The sequence below is a fragment of the Triticum aestivum genome, chromosome 2A (genome assembly GCF_018294505.1).
Source record: "Triticum aestivum cultivar Chinese Spring chromosome 2A, IWGSC CS RefSeq v2.1, whole genome shotgun sequence".
Taxonomy (NCBI): Eukaryota; Viridiplantae; Streptophyta; class Magnoliopsida; order Poales; family Poaceae; genus Triticum; species Triticum aestivum.
This window is the reverse complement of record NC_057797.1, coordinates 525,641,961-525,668,495: the sequence shown is the minus strand read 5'-3', so window position 1 is coordinate 525,668,495 and position 26,535 is coordinate 525,641,961.

Genomic DNA, 26,535 nt, shown 5'->3' with positions numbered 1-26,535 from the left:
CGGGGGAACGAGTGTGCTTCATCCCCTATCTGCTGAGGGGTGTGGGATTTCCAATTAACCCATTCCTCCGAGGGCTTCTGGAGTATTATGGCCTCCAGCTACACAATTTTACCCGAGCTTCCATCTTGCATATTGCGGGCTACGTCGCTTTATGTGAATCATTCCTGGGTTGTGAGGCCCATTTTAATCTATGGAGAGGTTTGTTTTGTCTTGTTCCGTGCAACCACGAGGGATCGATATTTGAAGTGGGCGGGGCCGAAATATGGTGCATTGCTGAGACCGGGTACCTATCCGGCACACGGAAGAAAGATTTCGAAGAGTGGACCTTTGAATGGTTTTATATTGACAACGTCGCACTTCCCGACCTAGTCCATAGGGGCCTCCCCGAATTTTCAAATACTCTGTTGAACAAACGCCATAGTTGGCGTCCTCGGAGCCTCAAGGAAGAGGATAGCGCAGAGATCAGTCTGCTGCTGGGCAAGATTAAGATGCTCGCCCTGTCCGGATTGTCAATAGTCGAGGTAATGGCGGTCTCCATAACGTGCGCGCGCCGGGGGGGGGGGCCAACTGCTCCAATATAGAGGGCTACCCATGTGGCACTACAATGGGGAAGACGACGCCTCCCACTACGGTTAGAAGGGCCCGAAGACTCCCGCCGCTCTGGCCAAAATATTGGCCGAACTGTATAAAGGGGAGCAGGAGGAGTTCGTCCGTCTCTAAAATCGAGACCGGTTTTCTATGTACAATTCTCCTAGCCGGGTAAGCTCTAACTCCACTATTTGACCCCTCTCCCTGAATTATTCTTGAAGGGCGATATCTTATTCATTCATGACAAGAATGGCGAAAGGCTGTCGAGGGGATCCATGACCCCACCCCTCAGCCGGAGAATCACAATCGGGATCTTGACCCCGGATAGGAGGAAGATCCGGACATATTCGTGGAGCTCAAAGATGGAGTTTTCTATCAGACGAGTTATGACGGCACAGATGTGCCCATCATCGCCCATTACCCCGGCCTCCTTCCTGTTTCGCACGTAAGTAATTAGGAGACACTTTGTCCGAGAGGGTTTTCTCATTCTTCCTCAATCACCGCACTATCCTATGCTCAGAAGGGGAGGCGTTTGGCGCGTCGTGCTGCCCCGGGGGTATCTCCAAAGAGAGCGGCTCCCGCGTCGGGTAGGCCTTCGAAGAGGAAGGAAAACAGAGATACGGTCAGGCCTTCCTTGAAGAGGTATGGGTTTGCAACTATGCTCTTTTTAGCAGTCGCGTCCAGCTGTGACTTATATATTCATTTTGTATCAGGGATAGGGCTCCACGAACTGTGTCCAGGGACCCAACCAGTCGTACTCCTGATCACCAGAGTTCGGTCCCAGCCGAAGAGATGGAGCTCGATATGGGAGCGGTGCCGGACTGTCCTTCTGCCGAGGGTTCAGAAAATATGTCCGTCATCAATTCGGAAGTGGAGAGCACCATGAATCACCGACGCCGGAGGGCCGTTTTACGAAATCCCCGCTTCTGAAAAGAGGCGTTCGGTGCCTTCAGCTCGGCTGATGCATACATCCGAGCTGCTCGAGATGGGCTTAACCAAGCCACCGAGCAACATTTGAAAGATGTGCAAGTAAGTTTACCTTGTCCAAATTTGATAACCATGTGCCATAGCCCCCGAGACTTGAAGAAAATGTTTTAAGGATCGTTGCATAACCAGGTTCTTACAGAGAAGAACGACGTGCTAGCCCAAGAGATGGAGCAGTGTCGGACACATCTAACTGCTGCTACCACCGAACTGGAAAAGTTCAAGAAGGCATCCTCTGGTAATATTTCGCTCCATCGAGAAACAAAAACTATACGCCAGTTGTGTTGCAACTGCTGCTTGTCTCATAACAGGGTCATCGGACCAACTTGGGGAGGAACTTAAGGCCGCTCAAACGAGCGAAAAAGAGGCGAAGAGACAACATGCCGCAGGCGAGCGCGTTCTGACTTGAGTCAGAGAGGAGAAAAACAAACTCCAAGATTCAAACACCAAACTGGGCGAAGAACTGAAAGTTGTGCGAGCCCAGCTAGTCGAATCCGTGAAGGAGAACAAAAAGCTGCGAGGCGGCATATTCAGTATGTGGCCGAATTTACCTTATAATAGTTTGGGGGTACAGTTTGGCTGATATAGCTGTGATTGCAGGTGTGTTGACAGGTCGTCCCGAAGAGGAGGTGTCTGGATCATCAAGTGATCTTCTGCAAGGGCTGTTGCAGTTACACAAGCAATCTTGGAAGGCAATGCGGAGTATAGCCAAGGCCTTATGGCCATCCGCCTCCCCTCCAGGGAGTATGGATAAGCTTGTAGAGTTGTTCAAGGGAGCGCGGCGGCATATCCGACTATGGAAGATATCGGCCTGCCGAGAGGGTGCGCGAGAGGCCTGGGCCATGGTAAAAACGCAGTATACCAAGATGGATCCAAATCACATGGCACGGGTCGGACCGCTAGGGTCAAATGGGGAAGAAATTCCCGTTAGTTTAGTATATGAACAAGTAGAAGTAGCCGCCAAATATTCCCAGCAGGATTGTAAATTAGACCGCGTGCTGGACGGCATAGGGGAGGAAATTTTTGAGTCGTAGTGGCTATGTACTTTCCCTAACATATGTGATTCTAGCTGGATTATAAAAACAATTGTCATGGCCGACCTTTTCGCTTCGACCTCTAGACCCGAAGGTGCAGAGTGTTTCCGAATACCCTAGCGGTAGAATATACCGGGGTATGCATGGGAACGAGGCGTAGGGGTCATAGTTGCTTGAACAAACAATGTGTATCCGGCTAGTTATGTTATATTACATTATGTAAGAAACATCTTTAGAGAGAATAGTTCCATTAAGGGTTCCTTTCCCTAGGTGTGCATGCGTTTAATCTGCATGTCCGAACTGTGATTGAAGAAATCATAGAGTAAGTAACTTCTGGGGTTTCACAATGGAGTGAATGCGGAAATGTCTTTAATTCACTGACCGAATATTCCCTTAAGAACGCTAGCTTTTGGGTTCACCTAGTCCGAGGTACACATCCGGATGACCTGGCAGTAACAATCGCAGAGGTGCTCCCTTTATGCCCTAGGCAAACTAACCGGAACGTATGGCATAAGCACAGGAGCCAGGCAACCCAGCTTGGCCAAAACTTAAGTCATATCGATGCATATAATGGCGAAGAACGCATATGTGGTGCGCTTGATGCTCAAAGAATAATATCAAGCTTCTATACAAGAAGCCCCAGGTATAATGGACGTACATATTTGGAGATGTACACATCGCGGGAGCACGGTTTAGCCGTACTAAAGCCGTAGGGCTAAAGAGAAAAACAAAAAGAGATAAAAACGAAAAGAGAGAAACAAAATAACGTTAATAACAGGAGGAAGGAGACGAACACAGAGTTCAGCACTAGGCATAGAACCGTCGGAGTCTGGCTGCATTCCAAGTGTTTGGCTCCAAGTGATTGTCTGACGCATCACAAAGGTGGTACGCTCCTCCGGTGAGAACTTCGTCAATGAGGAAGGGACCCTCCCACTTGGGCTTGAGTTTGTTCTCTTTCTTCTCCAGCAGGCGTAGAACGAGTTCACCAACATTATAAGTCTTGGCCCGCACTTCTCTGCTTTGATACCTGCGAGCCTGCTATTGATAAAATGTGGAACGGGCTTTTGCGACGTCGCGCTCCTCCTCCAGGGCATCTAATCTATCCTGCCGATCAAGCTCAGCCTCTCTCTCTTTGTACATGCGGACTCGAGGTGAGTCATGAATAATGTTGTAGGGTAACACTACTTCCAGACCGTACACCATGAAGAAAGGTGTATATCCAGTAGTGCGGTTGGGCATGGTCCGCAGCCCCCAGAGTACGGAGTCAAGTTCCACCACCTAGTGCTTGTCTGATTCTTTCAAAGACGGCACTAGTCTGGGTTTGATGCCGCTCATAATAAGATCATTAGCCCATTTGACTTGACCGTTTGTCTACGGGTGATAGACAGAGGTGTAATCGAGCTTAATGCCTAGATTAGCACACCAAGTTTTCACTTCATTGGCTATGAAATTAGAGCCATTATCGGTGATGATGCTGTGTGGAACACCATAACGGTGTACCACACCGGATATGAAATCTATTACCGGCCCCACCTCAGCCGTTTTGACTGGTTTGGCCTCTATCCACTTACTGAATTTATCCACCATGTCCAGCATATACTTTCTCTTATGGCTTCCTCCTTTAAGGGGTCCGACCATATCGAGTCCCCAGACTGCAAAAGGCCAAGTGATTGGCATTGTTTGTAAGGCAATGGGGGGCATATGGCTTTGCTTGGCGAAGAGTTGGCATCCGACGGAACGTTGGACAAGGTCATGTGCATCTGCTCGGGCCGTCGGCCAATAAAACCCTGTACGAAAGGCCTTGCTAATAAGGGCCCGAGCTGTGGCATGGTGACCGCCGAGTCCGGCATGAACTTCCGCCAAGAGCTGCCGCCCCTCTTCCTTGGAGATACATCTTTGAGGAACTCCGGTAGCGCTTTTTTATAGAGCTCTCCGTCATGAACCTTGTAGGCCTTCGAACGCCGGACAATGCAGCGGGCCTCATTATGATCCTTGGGAAGCTCCTTCTTATTAAGGTAGGCTAGGAATGGTTCGGTCCATGGGGCAATGCCTGCCATAATGAGATGGGCCGAAGGTGTTATTTCGGTGGTTGAGCCTCCGACGATATCGGTGTGTTCGGAATCTGGGGTTGTGTTCGTATCCAGACTAGTGTTTCCGCCCTCCCCCTGCTACACCACGGATGGCTTAAAAAGCCTTTCCAGAAAAATGTTGGGTGGGATGGGGTCGCGCTTAGCGCCTATGCGAGAAAGAACGTTTGCCGTTTGATTACTTTCTCGGGCCACATGATGGAACTCGAGTCCCTCGAACCGAGCCAACATTATGATAAGCTACCATCTTCGAGTATTTGGCATCAAAGTCTCCATTTATTTGAGATATTGCGAGGTTTGAGTCCCCGCGCACCTCCAGGCACTGTATGCCCATGGAGACAGCCATCCGGAGACCATGCAATAAGGCCTCGTATTCAGCTATGTTATTGGAGTCTGTGTATAGTATTTGGAGTACGTACTGAACGACATCTCCGGTAGGGGACGTTAAAACGACGCCCGCTCCTAGTCCTCCCAGCATTTTGGAGCCATCGAAATACATAACCCAATTGGAATATGTGCCGTACTCTTTAGGGAGTTCGGCCTCTGTCCATTTGGCGACGAAGTCAGCCAGTACTTGGGATTTAATGGCTCTACGTGGTTTATATGTAATGTCAAATGGGAGGAGCTCAATGGCCCATTTGGCAATCCGGCCCATGGCATCGCGTTTGTTTATTTTGTCATTGAGTGGTACTTCGGAAGCCACCGTGATTGAACACTCTTGGAAGTAGTGTCATAGCTTTCGGGATGCCATGAAGACCATGTATGCTATCTTTTGATAATGGGGGTACCAGAATTTGCATGGAGTAAGGACAGTGGATACATAGTATACTGGCTTCTGAAGCGGGAATTTGTGTTCGTCTTGTTCTTGTTCAACGACGAGTACGACGCTCACCACCTGATGTGTTGCCGATATGTATAGCAACATGGGTTCACCTACGTTTGGTGTGGCCAAGATTGGGTTGCTCGCTAGAAGGGTTTTTATTTCTTCCAGTCTGGCTGTTGCTGCGTCCGTCCACTCGAAGTGATCGGTTCGCCGTAGAAGACGATAGAGTGGTAGTGCCTTTTCTCCCAGTCTGGAGATAAAGCGGCTTAGAGATGCCATGCAAACCAAGAGTTTTTGGACTTGTTTAAGGTCTATTAGCGTAGCCAATTGTGACAAAGCTTGGATTTTGGCTGGATTTGCTTCAATTCCTCTATTGGAAATGATGAAGCCCAGCAGCTTCCCTATGGGGATGCCAAGAACACACTTTTCTGGATTGAGCTTAATGTCATATGCGTGGAGGTTGTCAAATGTGAGGCGTAGGTCGTCTATTAGTGTTTCGACATGCCTTTTCTTGATTACGACGTCATCCACATAGGCTTCAAGTGTCTTTCCGATCTGTTTCTCCAGGCATGTTCGGATCATGCGTTGATAAGTGGCGCTGGCGTTCTTGAGTCCGAAGGGCATATTGTTGAAGCATAATGGCCCATATGGGGTGATGAATGCTGTTGCAGCTTGATCAGACTCCTTCATTTTAATTTGATGGTATTCAGAATATGTGTCAAGGAAGCATAATGAGTCGTGTCCTGCGGTAGCATCAATGATCTGGTGAATGCGGGGTAGGGGAAGGGATCCTTAGGGCAAGCCTTGTTGAGGTCTTTGAAATCGATGCACATGCACCATGACTTGTCTTTCTTTGGAACCATCATCAGGTTTGCCAGCCAATCCAGATGTTTTATTTCTCTAATGAATCCTAGCTTGATTAGCTTCGCTAGCTCCTCCCCCATAGCTTGATGTTTGGATTCGGAAAAGCGCCGCAGTGTTTGCTTGACCAGTTTATATCCCTTCAATATATTGAGGCTGTGTTCGGCCAACTCACGTGGGATTCCTCGCATATCAGAAGGGTGCTAGGAGAATATATCCAAATTCTTGCGCAGGAACTCTCGTCGTGCGGCGTCAACCGTTGGGTCTAGTTGTGCTTCAATGGATGCTGTCTTCTTGGGTCCACTGGATGGACTTGGAATTTGACTATTTCTTCTGCTGGTTTGAAGGAGGTGGATTTGGGTCGTTTGTCAAGGATCACATCATCCCTGTCCACCATGGAGCGCAACACAGTTAATTCTTCAGCCGTGAGGGCTTCAGATAAGGCCTCGAGGGCCAAGTATGTGGTTTTATACTCGGCGTGGAGTGCTATGTCCGGATCACTAGCTAAAGTGATTATACCGTTGGGCCCAGGCATCTTAAGCTGCATGTATCCATAATGGGGTACCGCTTGAAAGCGCGTAAATGCATCTCACCCTAAGAGGGCGTGATATCCACTGTTGAAAGGGGCCACTTGGAAGGTTATTTCTTCGGACCGATAGTTCTCCGGTGTGCCGAACACCATGTCGAGTGTGATTTTTCCCGCACACCGTGCCTCCCGACTGGGAATAATTCCTTGGAAGGTTGTGTTGTTTTGCTCGATGCGGCTCCCATCTATTTCCATTTTTTGTATTGTATCCTCATAGATGAGGTTTAGTCCACTTCCGCCGTCCATGAGGACCTTGGTGATCCGAAAGTCGTCCACGATTGGACTGAGGACCAAGGCGGCTGGTGCTCGGACTGTCCTGTATTTTGGTTCGTCACCGTCATTAAAAGTTATAGCCGTGTCGTTCCAAGGGTTTATTGCTGCTATTTGACAGACTTCGGTGAGTTCACGTAGTGCTCTTTTCCGCCTATTGTTTGAGGCGAATGTCTCGAAGACCGTCAGTACTTTGGGGTCGTTGTCCTCTAGGGGGTGTTGTTCTGGGTTATTTTTGGTGAGGATATCCTCGCCGCTCTTGGCCACTTGCCAGAGTATCCAACATGCTCTAAGGCTATGTGTTGGTATGTTATCTGGTGTTGCACGTATTTTGCATGGCCCATCGAGCCATCCTTCCAGAATGGTTCCACACCCCGTACTAGACATGTATTTCTTTACTATTGAACCGGGCGTGTTGCAAGGCTTCACCCTTTTTGCCTGAATGAGGGGTTGAGTGGGGACCGATGACTCCCAATGGGTTGCTTGAGTTTTCCAGGCGCTTTCCATTGCACTGTACTTCTGTACGATAGTTGCCAAGTCAGCGAAGTGTAGGATGCGTTGGCGGTTGACGGCGTTGAGGATTCCTTCGTCCCTACAATTGTTGCGGAACACTGAGATCGCTTCCTCGTCGCGGCAATCTTTAATCTTGTTTTTGACAAGAAGGAATCTGGCCTAGAAGTGGTGGACCGTTTCCTGAGACTGTTGTTGTATGCTCATGAGAGCGCTTGTATTTGGGTGGGTGGATTTAAATCTGAACCTTGACCCAGTTTTTGATCCGGAGTCTGAAGGTCTTCCAAACTTACAAGATTGCGCTCCGAGATATCCACTAATTTCTTAGGCCCGTCATCCGATTCTATGTTCGGAGGGCAGGATGCATCTCCTCGTGGGTAGGTGTCCGGCTCTTCAAGACCGGAGACCCGGACACAGTCCATCCTTAGTATGGAGGAAGAGTTGCCGACTCGCTCCTCGACTACCACTATCTAGTGGGTGATCGGTGGAGATTTGATTTCTCTCTGATCGGGTTTAAGCCAAATTCGATCATAGTCTGTAGCGCCCCCAGGGCGGCGATGCGATCTAGGAGCTTGTTTAAGGACGAAAGCTCCGCCGGATTCATCTGCTTGGAGTGTTCGGAGTCAATATGAAGGGGGTTTTCAATGACCCGAGAGGTCATTGTCGGCTTAACGACCGAACGGGCGGTCATGGTAAAGCCGCCTAGCCGAAGGGTTTGGCCTGGAGATAGCGTTCCTCCGGTGGTGATATTACCCTTGAGAACAAGGCAAGACATCGATCCTGTCATCGACGTCACAGTGGAACTCTCAATGAAAGCACCAATGTCGGTGTCAAAATCGGCGGATCTCGAGTAGGGGGTCCCGAACTGTGCGTCTAAGGTCGATGGTACCAGGAGACAGGGGACACAATGTTTTACCCAGGTTCGGGCCCTCTCTATGGAGGTAATACCCTATGTCCTTCTTGATTGATCTTGATGAATATGAGTATTACAAGAGTTGATCTACCACGAGATCGTAATGGCTAAACCCTAGAGGTCTAGCTTTGTATAGCTATGATAATGAATCCCGCTCCCGGGACTAAGTCCTCCGGTTTATATAGACACCGGGAGGATCTAGGGTTACACAAGGTCGGTTACAAAGAAAGGAATCTACATATTTAGTCATCAAGCTTGCCTAACACGCCAAGGAGAGTCCCATCCGGACACGGGTGCGGTCTTCGATCTTTGTATCTTCACAGCCCACCAGTCCGGCCCATGGCTAATAGGCCGGACGCCCGAGGACCCCTTAGTCCAGGACTCCCTCACCTAGACCATCTACACAACCCATCTAGCCCACCTACCTACCCCCCTCCACTCCGATTCGTTCGATGGGGATCGAACAGCTCCGAAACGTCCTCAAAACCCCTTTGCCTCTGTGGCCTTTTGACGGAACCCTCTCTGCACAGTTCTCAAACCCCCTCGCGCGTCCGAAAACTTCCCCGAACCCGACCCACTCAGTCGTCACCGTTGTGTCCAGATCATCCCCAAACATCTATAAAACATCTCCGTTTTTTAATTGGACTCCCTAACCTATTTATTCCCAACTATCCAATCTAATCGGAGGGTCCGATTAGGCCCTAGCCAAAATCCATAGGCTATAAAAATTCATCCTAACCCTAGAGCTTGTCCCATCCATTCCATCAGTGCGCCGCCACTCGTTTTCCTTATCGGACCAACCAGCGCATCCTCCTGGTCTCCTTCTTCATCGGGATCCTGCCTGATCCAACCCACCTACCACCAACCAGATCTCCCTCGATCCCTTCGGGCTGCCACACCGGAGCGCTCTGTCTCACGTGCACGATTTAAGGAGAGGAGATCCTCCTCGCTCTCCCGAAGCCCATGTCTCCTCTTGATCCAGGGAAGAGGATCTTCTTCTGGAACCCGTCCCGTACGCTTCCTCTGCTCGGCCCCACCGTCGTGCCGTGTGTCACCTGCCAGCTCGCCGGAGACGAGCACCACCGCCAGGCCGTCGCCATCTCCCTGCTCCCCATGCTCCCTCCTTTCTGTTCTCTTCCGTCCTCACTCCTCACCCTCAACTCCCTCTCGTCTCTCTCCATAGGGACCCGCCATGGAGCACCCTGTCGCCCCGCCAAGTACCTCGCTGGAGCTACGCGGCGCCCGCTCGTTCCCCTGCTTTGAACAACAGAACGACGCCATGTCTTCCTCCTTTGCATCGAGCCGCTCCACTCTAGCGCTGCTGTCTCCCCTGCTTCGCCCGCTCGAACCCGCTGCCGCCCGCTTCGCTCAATCGAGCAGCGCCACCATCGGAGTTCCTCCTCGCTGAGAACCTCCTCCCTGACCCTCGTACGGGTCAGATCCGTCGCGCCCGCTGGTCCCTGCCCCTGCATCGCGCCTCTACCGCCTTCTGCATCACCATGACCTGCTGCTGCTGCCTCTATTGGTAACGAGCATTAGGGGCCCGCTCGTCCCAAGCGTTGACCGCGCCTCCATCGACCTCCAAGGCCCCGCACGCCTCCTCACCCAGCCCACACTGCCTCAGCCGCCACCAGCGACTTGGGCTTGGCCCATGGGTGAGCAACCCCCCTTCTACCTATTTGATGCCTTCAGTGCAACTTAGTATCTCACACCTATAGATTCTGCCCAGTATATTTTTTTCTCGTTCTGTGAATTTATCTATTTATCTAGAGCCTGCCAGTTTTACAGAAAACCCCTTACACTTCATGCATTTAATAACTCACCAACCGTGCATCATATTAAAATGTTTTATATATGTAAAATGCTTAGAATTTTATATAGTTTCATAATATCCAACTTTCATGCATGTTTAAAATGTTTAAATTGCTATTTGCATTATTTTGCTTAATTGCCATGCTAAAATGATTTATTTCATAACTAAATAATCGTAGCTCCAAATTTCATAAACTTCATATGTAAATGGGGCAGAAAAATGCATAGTTTAACATGGTGAAATTACTTTGCATGTTTAACAACTCTAAAATATGGTTTAGGGCAGAACAATACCAACTCTAAAATTTGCATATGAGGATTTTCCGGAATTGTTGTTTGTTGTTTCCGGCCTCATTTAAAGTTGCCTAAATAGTTAGTTTATATATTCCTCACCTCTTGCCATGTTAAACAACATTTAAATTTGATGAGTACATAACCGAGAGAGAACTAAATAAGTCATGTGGTGTTTCGTCAATATGCAGAGCTCCACTTAATTTGTAGTATTGTTTGTGCACTTTGCCATTCCATTCCTCTTTAAATCGGACATGCATCATACTTGGTTGTGCATCATGCCATGTTTATGCGATGGTTGTTTACTATGATGCTTGCTTCTTTCCGAGTTGCTTCTCTCGTTAATTTTGGTTTCGTTTTGGAGTTGTGAGGATTTGTCCGACTACGTTGGGTCGTCTACTTCTTGGACTCGTTCTTCTTCCTTGCGGGATCTCAGGAAAGATGACCATACCATCGATATCACTTCTATCTTTTCCTGCTAGTTGTTCGCTCTATCGCTATGTCACGCTACCTGCCACTTGTTTATCAAGCCTCCCAAATTGCCATGATAGCCTCCAACCTTTTTCAACCATCCTAGCAAACCGTTGTTTGGCTATGTTATCGCTTTTGCTCAGCCCCTCTTATAGCGTTGCTAGTTGCATGTGAAGTTGAAGTTTGTTCCATGTTGGAACATGGTTATGTTGGGATATCATATTATCTCTTATTTATTTAATGCATCTATATACTTGGTAAAGGGTGGAAGGCTCGGCCTTATGCCTGGTGTTTTGTTCCACTCTCGCCGCCCCAGTTTCCGTCATACCGGTGTTATGTTCCTTGATTTTGCGTTTCTTACGCGGTTGGGGTTATGGGCCCCCCTTGACAGTTCGCTTTGCATAAAACTCCTCCAGTAAGGCCCAACCTTGGTTTTACATTTGGCTAACAACCTAAGCCTTTTTCCCTTGGGTTTCCGGAGCCGGAGGGTCATCTTATTTTACCCCCTGGGCCAGTGCTCCTCTGAGTGTTGGTCCGAACTATAGTCCTTTGCAGCGCCACCTCGGGGAAACTTGAGGGCTAGTTTTAGTTGTATAGAGTGCTCATCCGATGTGCCCTAAAAACAAGATATGTGCAGCTCCTATCGGGATTTGTCGGCACATTCGGGCGGTCTTGCTGGTCTTGTTTTAGCATTGCCGAAATGTCTTGTAACCGGGATTCCGAGTCTGATCGGGTTGTTCCGGGAGAAGGAATATCCTTCGTTGATCATGAGAGCTTGTGATGGGCTAAGTTGGGACACCCCTGCAAAGTATAAACTTTCGAAAGCCATTCCCGCGGTTATGTGGCAGATGGGAATTTGTTAATGTCCGGTTGTAGAGAACTTGACACTTAACTTAATTAAAATGAATCCACCACGTGTGTAGCCGTGATGGTCTATTTTCGGTGGAGTCCGGGAAGTGAACACTATTTTGTGTTATGCTTGAACGTAAGTAGTTTCAGGATCACTTCTTGATCACTTCTAGCGTCAAGTCCGTTGCGTTGCTTCTCTTCTCGCTCTTATTTGCATATGTTAGCCACCGTATTTGCTTAGCGCTTGTTGCAGCTCCACCTCATTACCTTATCCTACCCATAAGCTTAAATAGTCTTGATCCCACGAGTGTGAGATTGCTGAGTCCTCGTGACTCACAGATACTTCCAAAACAGTTGTAGGTGCCGATGATACCAGTGCAGGTGACGCAACCGAGCTCAAGTGGGAGCTCGATGAAGATCTTGATTGTTGTTTTGTGTCTTTTCCGGTTGATCAGTAGTGATGCCCAGTTGGGACGATCGGGGATCAAGCATTTGGGGCTTATCTTCCTTTTCTTTTGGTTTTGACCGTAGCCGGTCTTTGAGTGTATTTAGATGATGTATGAATTATTTATGTATTGTGTGAAGTGGTGATTGTAAGCCAATTCTTTATCCCTTTCTTATTCAGTACATGGGATTGTGTGAAGATTACCCCTCTTGCAACAAAACCACCATGCAGTTATGCCTCTAAGTCATGCCTCGACACGTGGGAGATATATATGCATCGTGGGCGTTACAGTAGTGTTGTTAGAGTGTTCATAATGTGGTTGTTAAAATGGCTGTAAGAGTAGTGTTGAAATGCTTGCTGTTAAAATGAAATGCAATTGTTGTCCATTCACTACAAAAAAACACTTCCATGATGATACGTGTTTGTCACAGTAGGTCACGTTTTCTGTCATGCATGTACATCCATGATGATTTTATGACAAAATCAAGATAGTCATACCCGTGCTGTCATAGAAGTGTTCCATGACAATACCAAAATTATCATCACAAAAGTGTTCACTTCCATGACGATAAATGTCGTGTCATGGAAGTGCTTTCGTGAAGGGTGACCGACATGTGGCATCCATCGTAACGGGTCGCCGTTAAGCTATCGGGTCCGGTTTTGCATCCGATAACCCGCTAACAGCCACGGCCAATGATGATTTTCCACGTGTAAAATTCTCATTAGCCGACGAAACCACGTGTCGGCTCCGCATTGGCACATGTGTCACTCATCCAATGGGCGAGATGTGCCTGTGATATGTCGACACATGGACCGACCCAATAGTTGCCCATTCAGGTTAAAAGGTCGGGCTTGTCAAACTAAGCGGGCCGGCCCATTAGCGGCCTACTTGAGTCAGGCCCATTTACAAGCATGGCCCATATAAGTTACATAGAGTCGGCCCATCAAAGGCCCATTCTTCATTTGAAAATTTCCAGCCCATCGTCAGTTTTAGCCCGTTAATGGTCTGCTACATCTTTGGGCCTAGCTTCTTTCGGCCTGTTAGCGGCCCATCGTCAGTTCCAGCCCGTTAACGGCCCGGAACGTCATTCGGCCTTTTCTCGGCCCATTCTGCAGCTGGGCCGAATCTAGCCCGCCGTGACATTAGGCCTGTAATCGACCCATTCGGTAATTGGGCCAACTCCTAGCCCATTTTGTCTCTCGGCTTGTTAACGGCCCAAAAAACAGTTAGGCCTTTGACTTTAGGTCCATTAGGGGCCCACGTTTCGCAAGGCATCATTCCAGCCCAGCGCGACTTTCGGCCTATTAAAAGCCTAGTTTGCAAATTGGGCCTCCTCTGCCCCATAACACTTTCGGCCTCTTACTGGCCCATAAAGTAAAAGGGCCGAGACAAAATTGACATCTATTTCGGCCTGCTAGAGGCTTGCAGGCCATTTCCATTTATACGACCCTATCGAGCTTTTGGCCTGTTAACGGCCCGCTAAGAGCCGTTGTTACGGTGGTCCACATCATTTGGGATCCATTTAATATTATTTTGACCAGCCCAATTAAGGCCCGCTTTGACTACACATTTTTGTTCATTTGTATGGCGTCTAGGAAATGTTTTGGAGTGTGGGCCCCTATTTCAACGATATAGCATATTTAAGAATTATCCTACTCTATACCATCGCCTCTAAAAACATACATTATACAATAAAAAGACTAAGGCATAGAAACATACAATAATCCTACACTATACAATAAAGAAATTACAGCCGAATATACCCACTAGGCATTATAGGTCGGCACCAGTGATAATAAAGCATACACAAACAACAAATTACATACACTAGACAAATAAAGCTCATACATCATGGACACGCATCAATAGAACTTACCATTTGAACTATAATCTCTTTAGAAAATAGGATTGGCCGGATTCACATAGCACAAATTTCAGTCTACAAAATCTCCAATTCCTTCGTGGTTACCTCAGTGTCTTGTTTCATTTTTTTGACTCCTGCATCTAATATCTGCATGTCCAGTCTCAACTTGTTGATTGTACATTGAGAATCATGTACACGTTGTCTTGCTTGAGAACATCAACACATTCCAATTCCAATCCATAATCATTCGGTAACGGCCATGCCACACTGCTCACAAATCTTTGTGTTGATGTCACTTCATCCTGAAATGTTTCTGTAAGTACACATGACTAGGGCAAAAATATAGTTACAACAGTGAAACGATCAAGACAGACTATTTTGTACATGAAAAAACAGGACTAACAATAATGTTACACATCATGAAGCATAAGCAGGTGATATTTTAAAAATTATAAAAATGGTAGTCTGTGCAGCCTGCATACAGAAATCTCTCTTAGCTCACTAGAGGAGCATGATGTTGGGGCCAAAGCCAAAACACAGACATGTTACAAATTTAGACAACACGTTGCGTATAAGTAAGCAAGCAGTTGGCCATTCTGTAGCTCAATTAAAGTCTTAGGGAGCATAATGAATAGCAGAGGGATTCATACAAACCTACTACAGCAAGCAAAGCTATGAAAACATTAGCCTAGTATAAACTAGATTGTGAGCCTCATGCAGTAATAGTTGGTTAATAGACTTCAAAGCTTCAGGCACACTTCGCTAGAGTAATTAAATGGTAAGGCCTTTAATTATGTCAACTAATAGTTATACAAGTACCCAACATTAGGCACCATTGCTTGGGCATCTCATTATCTGAGGACAAATAAAGCAATTGAAAAGAGCAAATTAACTATGCCTGAAACAAACAAGGAATTGAACTGTTGAGTTGGATACAGTGACTTACCTTAACTGGTTGAACAGGCTCAGCGCTGCTCCTACTTCTGTTGCAAGGCTCCTTCCTAACATCTTGTACTTGGAAATCCTCAATATTATCTTCATTGCACCCCCTCTGCAAGGTGACACAAACTAATTACTCGTCTCCTTGGAAGATAAATATGCATACTTTCCATTATGTGAACAATACAAAAGGATGAGATTATAACAAAACAACACCACATGATGAAACATGCCACATCTCTTGCACTTGCACACAATGAAATGAGCATTTACTATGTGTGCACTATGTAAAAAGTAGGCATACCTTCGAACTAGATCTCCAGGTACTCTTGGAGAGCCTCCTTTAGTGTACAGCCAAACCTTTATGTCACCTATGAGTTAGACAAGCCCCCACTACAACAGCTCTTAGTGTTTAAATCGTTGACAAGCTCTGTTAGAGTGTTAGGTCAAGAACAGCAAGTAATCAAAGCAAATAGTTTTGGTATGGCTAGCTGATGCAAACAAGCAATTGAACAGATGTATCAAGAAAAGAAGCAAAGAATGAGGCTTAAAGACCATCACTTGACTGACCAGATTTAAGGGGCATTTAAACATCATGTGCAACGTATGAACTAACATAAACATTGCATATTCTAGATTCTACAATGGAATGCACATGTATTAGGTTATGCCATGTATGATGATGCCTAAATATACACTATAGCAGGCAGGAGTGATTCATTATTGCACGCACAATTGAATTGCAGGTTAAGGGCCAGTTCTATTCCGCCTTTTCAGAGCTTATTGTCAAAATAAGCCATAAAAGATGTAAAGAAATCATTTTTGAGTTATGGGCTTGGGCTTAACTTATTTCTCTTTGGAGGGGGGTTTTCGGGTAGAAGCTCACTAAAAATTGAAGGGAAGGGGAATAGTGAAATGACTGTTGTCTGCCTATATTACACTCGAAATGCAATTGCCCCGGCCGCTTGAATCTCCTCTCCCCTTTCCATCTACCTCGATCCCCTGCCTGCAGTGATAGGGTTCCTCTAGGGAGCCGTCACCACTGGTCCCATCTGGCTTGGTCCTTGACGATGCTCTGTCCAGCTAGGCTACATGGCCGGCGGGTAGGGCCAAATCTCCCCTGCTGCTCTTCCCTCTGGCACCGCCCGTCATTCTCATGGTCTCCAGCAGCTACTCCACTATGGTCCGTCCAACGCACTACTCCAGCGGGCGTCGCACAACTACGGCTAATGCCACACTTCGGAAGAAGGCACCCTATTCCCCCTCTCCTCCTCCCAGGACGTGGCCTTGAGGTGCTGTTGAAGGATGAGCTCATCCAACAAGGTGAGGATCTCCTCTGATTTTTTTGCCAAATTTTCATTCTGATCCACCATACGATGAATTGCTATGAGCTGCTTCTGTTGCTGCTATATGATGCATTGCTATGACTGCTCCTACTGCTGCTAAATGATGAATTGCTATGAGCTGCTGCTGCTATATGATGACTTGCGATGAGCTACTGCTGCTATATGATGAGTTGTTATAAGCTTCTCCGGCTGCTGCTATATGATGAATTGCTATGAGCTGCTTCTGCTGCTGCTATGTGATGAATTGCTATGAGCTGCTCCTGCTGCTGCTATATGATGAATTGCTATGAGCTCCTGCTGGTATATGACTGGAGCTTATATTCACATGTGCTTATTTTCTTAGGATAACTCGTAATAAGTGTTCCTAAGAAACTTGGCCAACAGAACTGACATACAAATAACATGTCACGATGATTGCAATGGAGGAGTGACCTACCATAGCACACTTTATAGGCTCACTGTTGCCTCTCCTTTTTTGCGATGTTCCATGAAATTGCCACATACATCTTGTGCTTTTTCATTGTGTAACCCTATATGCAAGTTGACACGGCTAATTTCAGACATCTCTACATGATAATACATTGCATATCCCTTGCGCATATTTAAACCACCAATTAACGATTGTGTGCATAGCATAAACTAGCCATGACTTTGTGCTGGACTAGCAGGCACTCTAAGGGAGCCTAATGTAGTGCACTGGAATTCCTACATGCCACCTATGATTTTGAGTAATGTACTACCTCTGTTCCTAAAGATATGTCTTTGTAGAGATTCCAGTATGGACCACATACAGATGTATATAGATGCATTTTCGAGTGTACATTCACTCATTTTGCTCCGTATGTAGCCTATAGTGGAATCTCTAGAAAGACTTATATTTAGGAATGGAGGTACGAGGTAGTATCATGTATGACCTCTACATATTTAATTTAGCAGCCAGTAGTAGAAATCATTGTCTGCACAAAGGGAATACTAGTCGAAAATCCTAGCAAAGCACGCTAGCAGGCACACAACAGTACAAGAGAGAGAGACACACACTTACAAGATCATAGCAATGCCTCAATCCAGGATCTTGGTTGGCCAAGCTGTTAGATACAGAAGAAACATCGTCCTTGCAGTTTTTGCCAGCTGCATAACAGGTAATAGCGACATGTTAGTATATTTGAAGTACATCAGACAGGTGATGTTGGACGGGTTTAAAGGAGAAGTACCTAGGCCGTGGCGGGTGCTTGGCATCTTGCCAGGCGGTGGGAATCAGGTTAGAAACGTCAAGGGTAATGACGATGCGCTGGCTGTCGGGGTTCAGTAAGGAGATCTAGAACCGTCAAGTAGGGTGTTTGTGGAGCGGCTCCGGTAGGGTGGACTATGGTGTGGATGAAGCGGATCTGTGGTCGTGGACAAGGGTGTTGGTGAAGCTGCTCCGGTGGTTGGGTTAAGGATGGTGTCGACGATGCGGATCTGCTACCGTGGACGGGGCGTCAGAAGCTGCTCTGGTAGGTTGGATGAGGGTGCGACAAAGCGGATCTGTGGCCGTGGACTTGTGAGTTGGCAAAGCGTCCCCGGTAGGGTTGAGAATGGTATAGGCGAAGCTACTCCGGTAGGGTTGACGATGGTGTCGGCAAAGCGACTCCGGTAGTGTTGAGGAAGGTGTCGGCGAAGAGGATCAGAGGTCGTCGACAGGAGCGCCGGTGGGGCAGCTCCGGGGGGGGTGGACGAAGCGTCTCCGGTGGGGAGTACGAATGAGCCGCTACAGATGCGCTGCGGTTGACGAGAGTACCAGTGAAGCAGATCCGGCGCCATGGACAAGGCCGACACTGAATGGGCTGTGGTATAGTGGTGGATGAGTAGTCTACTTGTTTCTAGTGGAGGCGGGAGGGGTAGATGCGGCCGCAGAAGCAGATCCGACGAGGTGACCGCCGCTGGCAGCGAATGGGCTCTGGTACGCCGGTGGATGAGCAGTCTAGGGTTTTGAGAGGGAAGGGGAAGAAAGGCCGATGAAGTACGGACGGCGTGATGTAAGATGCTCTGGTGCTATGGAGTTAGTCGTTTTTGCGGGAGGGGGAGAGGAAATGGGGGTGCCGTGTGGTGGGGGAACCGGAAGTTACCAAAGCAGCCCTGACCTATTATGTAGATGAGGGCGGTATTGTTACTTTTGTTCTTCGTGCACCAAGGACAAAATTAGGATTTCGCATGCTAAAGACTAGGTGGCGGAAATTTTAGAAGGAGGCAGGAGGTTTTGCCGCCCACGGGATCGTTCGTATCCAGTTTCAACTAATTTTGGATCGTGCTAGAGGGAAGGTCATGCGAGACTCTGTACACGGGGCACGCGTCAGCAGTTAATAAGTGGTGTGAAGTCCACCCCAGAAAAAAGACAATAACTCAGGATGATGCGCCGATAACTTGGACATTCACACAGGCGCGGCCAATTGTACGTGTGTAGAGGCGCGTTCACAGAAAAAGGGATCAATGCTCAGCCTATGTATTTCTCATGTAAATAGATAATTTAGTGCCATTGGTTATTTACTTTAAACATAATGCATTGACGTGTTAGTGTAGAGGCGCACAAAAAGAAATGGACATTGTAGTCCCACAAAAGAAACGGATATTGTAGTCCGCTACTTAAAAGTGTTACCTCATATGATTACATAGCCTCCATTTCATAAATTCCGTACCCATTGGATTCATATATGAATATTACATATATTACTTCAAAATAGAACCTTAAATCATACAAGACTAATGAATTTGAATGCAAGAGTAACAATGGTGCATGTACATGATAGCTAAATTGGTGGTTTGAAGAAACATCACTGTAACTTTGGCATGCACAATTGAAAAGGTTTATTTAGATTGAAAAACTGTGATATGTGAGTGTCCAATCTTTATAGCATTGAATCGATAGTGTACCTTGGGCCACGATACGAAGTAGATATTGATTTATGTTCAAGCGACACACGGCCACGATCGCTAGATAGTGATACGTGAATGAATTGTGCAATCTCTCTCACACGCCTACATATCTCATTTCCCCATGGGCATCGGAATCACACACACGCACTTCATGTATTTCTCTCCCTTCGTCAATGTTAGAATTCGTCTTTCTACCCCGCCCTACAAGTCTCTCACACAGAAACACACACACTCTCTATGTTGAACACGCCCACCCCTTTAATTCCGCCCACCCACAACCACTAATATCTAAAAGGATAATTATGTCTCTCACACATATGCCTAAGGTTAACTCGAGTTCTAGAACCATATGAATACATACAATGGGATTCCAGTAGAGCACCTTTTGTTTTGGGATTTCGCTCTCTCTATCTCTCTCACACACACGCACGCGCGCATAGACATTGTTTATCACTTCATTTTTTCCGGCACTTGCATGCACATCGTTTGTTTATCTTCGTGATGCTTTAAGTATGCCTCGCACACATCCTATGTACCTATCCCTTAATATAGACATGTGTCACACAAACTCCTTCTCCCTACTAGCAAGATGCTCATGCGTTGCATGGAACATCAAGATGCATTTGTATGAGTTGTTTATGTTGTGGGAGAAAAGGATGAACGGGGGAATGCCCTATTTGCAAATGTGGAGAGGGGTGTGGGTATCTTTTTGCAAAATTGCCATAGTTTCCTTCCTATCCGTCGGATATAAATTGGATGGCCTATATTGTAGGATGGCAGGAACACCATTATCACCAACTCTGTTTTTTTATAAGAGTAGAGATATGTAAGTTTCACTTCCCCCCACCCACCCACCCACCCACACTTCCCGACACCGAAGGAGTAGGGTGACACCTCGATCTTGATACTAATCTATCGATTGGCTTCTCTCTTAAACACACACGCACACGCGCGCGCGCACGCGCGCGCACACACACACACTACCCGACACCGAAGGAGTAGGGTGGCACCTCGATCTTGATAGTAATCTATCTACTCCTCTTTTAAACACACACACAGATACACACACACTCGCTAGTTGTGCCTCTGTGCATACCGCACACACTCTCAATACGTCTTTCTCTCCCTCCCCTCCCCCCCCCGACCCCAACCCCAACAATGACAGCAGAAGGGTGACAACTCGATCTGATCCTAATATATCAATTGGTTTCTCTCGCAAACATTGTGTCTCTGTGCCTCACTCAGACACACTTGATACCTCTTTTTCTCCATAGCCCCCTCGATATGTAGACTTCTCGCGCGTGCACAACTGTAGTGACGATGACGCTGAACCCAATGTGCTTTGTTTTTACTGGCCTCATGTGATAGCTTTCACCCTGTTTTCTTGTAATTAACAATACAACCTTTTCTTTGTTACCACTAGTGAATCTAAAATCATTCGGGGCAGACATAAAATATATCACTTCAACCCAATTATCGCAGTAACTATTTTAAAAGAAACTAGCTAGATGCCCGTGTGTTGCACGAAACATCAAGATGCATTTGTATGAGTAGTTTATCTTGTGATAGACTAGCAAGATTCCCATGCGTTGCACGGAACATCAAGATGCATTTATATGAGTAGTTTATCTTGTGAGAGAAAAGGATGAACGAGGGAAGGCCTTATTTGCAAATGTGGGGAGGGGTGTGGGTATCTTTTTGCAAAATTGCCATAGTTTCCTTCCTATCCGCCAGATATAAATCGGACGGCCTATATTGCAGGATGGCAGGCACACCATCATCACCAACTCTGTTTTTTTCTCTACTCCTATAAAAGACTCAGTTGATGATGACGGTGTGTCTGCCATCCGTCATTTCTGACCATCAGATCTGCATCTAACGACTATGATGTAAGTCGTGGCTTTTTGCAACAAGACCCCACTTCTCTGCTCCAACTTGCAGAAACCCCTTAGTATATTGAAACCAACCACATCCCTCCCCCACCTCATCAAAATAGCCAAAAGGAATATATTTTGAGTGAAACCTAATACGAGTATATTTTTAGTGATATATACACCAAACTAGAGTGTTTTTCTTTCAAGTTTGTGAACATGTATTATTATATTTTGGATCCGTTGCAATGCACGGGCACATTTTTTTGACAGAAAGACTGTAAGGGAACCCCCTACAGTATAATTGGTGCAACAAACCCAAATTGCAAGTACCATGCCTTGAACCTGGGTGGGTGGGAAGGCATCAACGCACGGGCACATTGCTAGTAAGAGTAGAGAAAAGGATGAACGAGGGAAGACCTTATTTGCAAACGTGGAGAGGGGTGTGGGTATCTTTTTGCAAAATTGCCATAGTTTACTTCCTATCCTTTAGATATAAATCCAAAGGCCTATATTGTAGGATGGCATGCACACCATCATTACCAACTCTGTTTTCTACTCCCTTTGTTCCTAAATATTTATCTTTTTAGAGATTCCAACAAGTGACTACATGCAGAGCAAAAATGAGTGAATCTACACTCTAAAATATGTCTACATACACATCCATATGTGGTAGTCCATTTGAAATCTGAAAAAGACAAATATTTAGGAACAGATGGAGTATAAGAGTAGACATGGAGATATATCTCTAGCATGGTCTACAACAAAAATGTGCTGGACTAGTTAGCGCCGGATGCTCGCAACGCGATGACCTAAGTTTGAATTCTGTCTTTAACTTTAGATTTTGATACTATATATTACTTATTTAATATATACTTCTTTCGCTACTATACTAACAGTGGAACCCACAGAGTACTTAGAATACAAGATTAAGGATGGACTTGTTTCTTTTTAATTTCCTGTATGAAACTGTAGCCACCCTGCAAGTCACGTGTACACTGTACATGCAATAAACTTTTTATAGAGGGAGAATCATACACGCAATTTAACTCAAATGGATTGGATGTGGCTATATTATTTCCAGCATAAGAGCATCTCCAACGGCAGCCAGCAAATTTCCTCACTACTGCTGGATGCTGCTAACGCGACACTACGATCAGAGACCCTTCGAGAAACTATGTGCGATGCCATAATCGCAAACGGTGGTGTATGAAAACCGTCAAAAAAGGTGCAAAATGTTTGCGATTGAGGATGCGTCAAACACGGTTCAGATTTTAGTTGCGTGTGCGATTCAGGCCACACGGTTAACCTGTTCGAACTGTTTGCGATGAGGCAGAACAACAGAAATGGACAGCCATATCAATGTGTGTACGATATACGACATACAGTTTGCTCCGATGAACTGTTTGCTATTAGGGAGTGCAACTTGAACGGTTAGCCAAATGAAGGTGTGTGTGATATAGGGCATACGGTTCACTCGGACGAACTATTTTCGATTAGCGAACGCAACAGAAACGGTTCAACTTAACAAGATGTGTGTGGTACGTGGCAAATAGCCGACTCGGATGAAATGTTTGTTATGAGAAATTACAACATAGACAGTTAATACAGTTAGTTCGTGTGCGATTCTGTGTGTACAAAAAACTTTGAAAAATGCAAACTAGTTGCTTGCGGTGGTTAGGAGTATCGCACATGACGCGTCTTCGAGTACTCGTGTGCGATGATTAGTAAGTTACACATACATTTCCTTATGTTAACACTTGTGTGATAAATAACACGTGGCACCGGATACGGTATTCGGGTTGTGTGTGTGCTCCACTTAGTCTTCCCGCGCTCCAGCGAATGCTTCCCGTGCTCCACATGGATGAATAGTAAAATCCACGCCAACTCCCTCACCGGTTTCCCGCCACCAGCTAACGGCTTGCTACATATAACCCATGCAGCAAACGCACCGCCGTGACACTCTGCGAAGATCCTCACCCATCTACGATTAGTTATTCCAAGCATGCCAGGCAACGACCAAAGCTTCGACGTTGACGCCTACCTGCGTTACATCTTCGGCGAGGAGAATGAGCCAAATTAGGTCGGGGAGCAAGAGCTTCATCGGCCGGTGCAGGCACCATGGCCCATCAACAGCGATATCGGCGTCACAGTCCTTGGGAGCACAATCGACATATTGCAGAGGAGGTGTGATGAGCATTTTTCCATCCACCGTGCAAAAGATCCAGAGCTGCTCAGCGGCATGGTCGACGACTCACCCGAAGAGCCACCGTCACCAGTGCTCATCGAGAGCCTAATGCCCTGCAAGGAAGTGGCAAAGGACCTCTGCGATTCAGTCAAGATAAAGGCAGCCTGCGGCTTCATCATTGCCCGCGGCGGCTGTGTCAACCTCGATCCCAATGATGTGGTGGCCAGGCTCGAGCGCATCGTCGGCGGAGTTGATGTCCCCGATGAAGTAGAACATCGCTAACGTGATATCTTGAGGATGCAGGTGATCGACGGAGTTTGCTACCAGGCCAGAGACATGGAAATGGAGCGGTTCCGTGGAGTTGTCATGCGCGTGATTGCAAGCTATCAAGCTCTTCTGGAAGCGGCCCAGTAGCCCCAAGAGCCACCCAGCGCCAGCAGCTCCGTAGGCGGAGGCGGGTCGGGAGACTCAGAGTGAACGACTGCAAGGGTGCTATGCTGATCATGGAGTCCGAGAAGAATATCATGGGAAGGCCGCCAACTCAGCCTTTTAGGTTATATTTTACTATAATTGTATGCATATGTAGGTCGTGAGTGTTCTGGGCCTTGCCGCATTTGGCATTTTAAATTATCCTGAACATGTAAGACAATTATTAAGAATTATTAACATTTGCCATTGTAACTTTGCCTCAACGAGAGCAGAGAGCGCGTAGGGACGCCAGAGCAGAGCACGCCACGGCCGCCTCAACGACGAGCAACCACGTGGTCAACCTTCTGCCATCACTAAATTTTGACCTTGTTTCTCATCATATTGCTGATTACAACGCAATAAGTAATTGCAAATCTGTTCACACCTATCAAACTAATATGTTTTCATACTTAGCACCGGGCTACAAAAACTACCCACTTGAAAATTACTTCACAGTTCCTCTACTCATCACCCACAAAACTAGTTTTCACTATCAAGTCATTCTGCCATGACCGGTAGGAGGAGTTTAGGGTGGATATATAACCAGGCAGCAAAGACCAAGGTCGCGGAAGCACTAGAGAGGTCCCGCCGCGAAGCCGCAGCCGCAGGAGAGATGTCCGGGCATGCCGCGGAGCCCTTGAACAAGCTCCCACGGGCACGTGAGGGCTCTCACAAGCGCATTCACAGCGTCGGCCATCACAACAAGCCGGCGTTCCTGAAGTCCTTCACCGGCGACGACGACATTCTCATTGGCATCACTATGTAGCAGGAGCTAGTCGACGGCTTGATGAAGCTGCTCAAGATCAGCGATGTTGGAAACATGCCCTAGAGGCAATAATAAATTAGTTATTATTATATTATATTTCATTGTTCATGATAATCGTATATTATCCATGCTAGAATTGTATTGATAGGAAACTCAGATACATGTGTGGATACATAGACAACACCATGTCCCTAGTAAGCCTCTAGTTGACTAGCTCGTTGATCAATAGATGGTTACGGTTTTCTAACCATGGATATTGGATGTCGTTGATAACGGGATCACATCATTAGAAGAATGATGTGATGGACAAGACCCAATCCTAAGCCTAGCACAAGATCGTGTAGTTCGTATGCTAAAGCTTTTCTAATGTCAAGTATCATTTCCTTAGACCATGAGATTGTGCAACTCCCAGATACCGTAGGAGTGCTTTGGGTGTGCCAAACGTCACAACGTAACTGGGTGGCTATAAAGGTACACTACGGGTATCTCCGAAAGTGTCTGTTGGGTTGGCACGAATCGAGACTGGGATTTGTCACTCCGTGTAACGGAGAGGTATCTCTGGGCCCACTCGGTAGGACATCATCATAATGTGCACAATGTGACCAAGGAGTTGATCACGGGATGATGTGTTACGGAACGAGTAAAGAGACTTGCCCGTAACGAGATTGAACAAGGTATCAGGATACCGACGATCGAATCTCGGGCAAGTATCGTACCGATAGACAAAGGGAATTGTATACGGGATTGATTGAATCCTTGACATCGTGGTTCATCCGATGAGATCATCGTGGAGCATGTGGGAACCAACATGGGTATCCAGATCCCGCTGTTGGTTATTGACCGGAGAGTTGTCTCGGCCATGTCTGCATGACTCCCGAGCCCGTAGGGTCTACACACTTAAGGTTCGATGACGCTAGGGTTATAGGGAAAGTATGTACACGGTTACCGAATGTTGTTCGGAGTCCCGGATGAGATCCCGGACGTCACAAGGAGTTACGGAATGGTCCGGAGGTAAAGATTAATATATAGGAAGTATGGTTTTGGCCACCGGAAGTGTTCCGGGCATCACCGGTAGTGTACCGGGACCACCGGAGGGGTCCAGGGTCCACCAGGTGGGGCCACCAGCCCCGGAGGCCTACATGGGCCAATAGTGGGAAGGGACCAGCCCCTAGGTGGGCTGGGGCACCTCCCACCATGGCCCAAGGCGCCTCCTAGAGGGGAACGGGGCAAACCCTAGGGCAGATGGGCCCTACGGCCCACCCCAGGTGCGCCTCCCCCTCTCCCCCTTGTGGCCACCACCCTAGATGGGATCTAGGGCTGCCGCACCCCTTGGGGTGGGAACCCTAGGTGGAGGCGCAGCCCTCCCTCCCCCCTATATATAGTGGAGGCAAAGGGCCATCCCAACACACGATTCGATCTCCCTGTTGGCGCAGCCCTACCCCTCTCCCTCCTCGTCTCTCGTAGTGCTTGGCGAAGCCCTGCTAGAGTCCTGCGCTCCTCCACCACCACCACGCCATCGTATTGCTACTGGACGGAGTTTTCCCCAACCTCTCCTTCTCCCCTTGCTGGATCAAGGCGTAGGAGACGTCACCGGGCTGCACGTGTGTTGAACGCGGAGGCGCCGTTGTTCGGCGCTTAGATCGGAATCAACCGCGATC